This window comes from Sapajus apella, unplaced genomic scaffold (genome assembly GCF_009761245.1).
Source record: "Sapajus apella isolate SASKATOON/1434 unplaced genomic scaffold, GSC_monkey_1.0 scaffold3196, whole genome shotgun sequence".
Taxonomy (NCBI): Eukaryota; Metazoa; Chordata; class Mammalia; order Primates; family Cebidae; genus Sapajus; species Sapajus apella.
The window spans coordinates 4,248-7,131 of record NW_022440122.1 but is presented as its reverse complement, the minus strand read 5'-3'; the positions used below and the strand labels follow the sequence as shown (position 1 = coordinate 7,131).

At 42.5% G+C, this 2,884-nt stretch overlaps 1 pseudogene; it reads right to left on the bottom strand.

The window, feature by feature from the left end:
• Window positions 1-643: 643 nt before the first annotated feature.
• Window positions 644-2,296, bottom strand: LOC116547447 (annotated as a pseudogene).
• Between the last annotated feature and the right edge of the window lie 588 nt (window positions 2,297-2,884).

The window sequence follows — 2,884 nt, the reverse complement described above, 5'->3', positions numbered from 1 at the left end:
GGCATGTGCCACCGCACCCAGCTAACATTTGTATTTTAGTAGAGAGGGGGTTTTGCCATACTGGTCAAGCTGTTCTTGAACTCCTGACCTCAGGTCATCCACCCATCTCAGCCTCCCAAAGTGCTGGGATTACAGGTGTGAGCCACCGTGCCTGGCCATTGCACATATTTTTATCGAAATGGAGCCCCAGAGGAAGATGCTGCACATTCATGAAGGTCCATTCTGAAGGGCGCATGCCCCTTCCCTTCACTGTTTTTTCATTTTCCCTCATGAACCCTTTTTTTTAAATTTTGGTGTCCATGTTTTTATTTCTATTATAAGGAGATAAAATAATTTATTTACAATTTCAACTATTACTTTAGAGACAAGGAGCACATGTTCAGGTTTGTTACATGAGTATACCCTGTGATGTTGAGGTTCGGGGTATGAATGATCCCATCACCCAGATAGGACCCAATAGGTAGTTTTTCAGCTTGGCCTTCTCCCTCTCTCTCCTCTGTAGTAGTCCCCAGTGTCTATTGTTTCTGTATTTATGTCCATGTGTACCCAATGCTTAGCTCACTGTTGTAAGTGAAATTGTGGTATTTTTCTGTTCCTGCATATTTCTAAGCTTAACAATGGCCTCCAGTGGCATCCCTGGTGCTTCAAAGGTCATTATCTCCAATAGACGGTTGTATTGCTTAAAGGGCTTGATGGCTTGCTCCGCTACAAGCTCTCCTCTTTTGTTCCATTCCACGGTGCTCATTCCACTCCACCAGACTGTTCCCGTGACAACTGATTCTGATGTTGGGTTTTTTTTCATCTTCTCCTTGGCATATAAAATTATAGCCTTGCCGGGCGCGGTGGCTCACGCCTGTCATCCCAGCACTTTGGGAGGCCGAGGCGGGTGGATCACGAGGTCAAGAGATCGAGACCATCCTGGTCAACACGGTGAAACCCCGTCTCTACTAAAACTACAAAAAATTAGCTGGGCATGATGGTGCGTGCCTGTAATCCCAGCTACTCAGAAGGCTGAGGCAGGAGAATTGTCTGAACCCAGGAGGCGGAGGTTGCGGTGAGCCGAGATCGCGCCATTGCACTCCAGCCTGGGTAACAAGAGCGAAACTCCGTCTCAAAAAAAAAAAATAAATAAAATAAAATAAAATAAAATTATAGCCTTAAATGGATCACCACAGGACATCTGTTCTTGAAGTTCTTTCTGGAGCTCCTTATGAGCTCCGATGGTTTGCTGATGTTGAACATATTCTGAAAGCTCTTTCAAGCCTGCCTCAGTAAAATGCTCTGTGAAGTGTTCGATGCTTTGCTTGTTGACAGAGAGAAGCTCCATCAGTCTGTTATCCACGCTGACTTTCCGAAGACTTGCAGCTACTGCATTGATATCTTTTTTATTTATTCATGATTCAAAGAGCTTCACAGTAAAAGCTGCTGAAACACCGTCTCTAACCAAATTCTCATTATAAAGGCTATTAAAAATGGAGGCATTGTTCCATTAGCCAGACGAACACCAGTCAACATAGCCAGCTTGTTTCTCTATGACTCTGAAAAACCCTTTAAGAACAGCAGCAGCAGGCCAAGGCGTGGTGGCTCACTCCTGTGATCCCAGCACTGAGAGGCGGAGGTGGGCAGATCACCTGAGGTGAGGAGTTCAAGACCAGCCTGACCAACATGGATAAACCCCAACTCTACTAAAAATACAAAATTAGCTGGGCGTGATGGTGCATGCCTATAATCCCAGCTACTCGGGAGGCTGAGGCAGGAGAATCATTTGAACCCGGGAGGCGGAAGTTACAGTGATCTGAGATCGTACCATTGCACTCCAGCCTGGGCAACAAGAGTGAAACTCCATCTCAAAAAAAAAAAAGAAATAAACCACCTTTCTTCGGGTATTTGTAGCACCTGATTAACTTGTGAAAAACATGAACAATTGCTTACATGGTCTCTAGGTCTTCTTGGGCTGCAAACACGCAGATATCTGTACACATCATGTCATCTGCCACTGTACCACTTGGGGCCAGCATTTCACCAGCCACCAGAATGTCAACGAGTGTTTCTGCATATCGATGGTAATCACATTTTGCTCCAGAAGCATCAAGAAACTTAGTTACTGCTTCCAAATCAGTATTGGTTTCAGTTAAGCCTTGGATAATACAATCTTGAAACTGAGTAGGGTCAAACGTCTCTTTTTTATCTTTTTTTCTGGTTTGAAAACACTGGCTGGTTAGCATTAGCTTTCGCTGCTTTTGATTATTCATAAAAGACACCCGAATTTCAGGCAAAGAGAAATCCCCAATGTAGTGGCAACTGTTGGCAGTGTCTCCTTTGGCTATAAATGTTACATATGTGAAATATTGATTGACTTCTCTCTGTTTTAACTCATCACTGCATTTTAAAGGTAAAAATCCTTCACGTAGTACAATGTAATACCACTGTTCTGTCCTCTGTCCTCTCAAGGAGTCCTTGAACTGGACAATCCCTGCAGAAAATATGGCACCATATATATTAGGGCACTTTTGATACCTTGTCAATGATCCATTTGATTCATTAGTTCTGGAAATTTGAGATAAATCAGCAATAATGAAGATTTGCATTGAAGTGTTTCGTATCTTGAAGGGGACAAACGTTGTCTTAGACATGGCAACACTCTCTTTTATAACCTAAACTTTTCACTTCAGATGTGTTTCTAAGGGCTTGTCAATTCCATTTCTGTAGCTAATAATCATGACCAGGTCGTAAAAATGATTGTGACTGGGCATAAAATTATAAGTCTGAGTATTGGTTATCTAGGTCTCTCTATTTAGAAAAGCATTAATTGTATGTTTTTCATCAACCGACAGGAAATATATAGTCATTATTATTTTTTTGAGATGGAGTCTCACATTGTCCC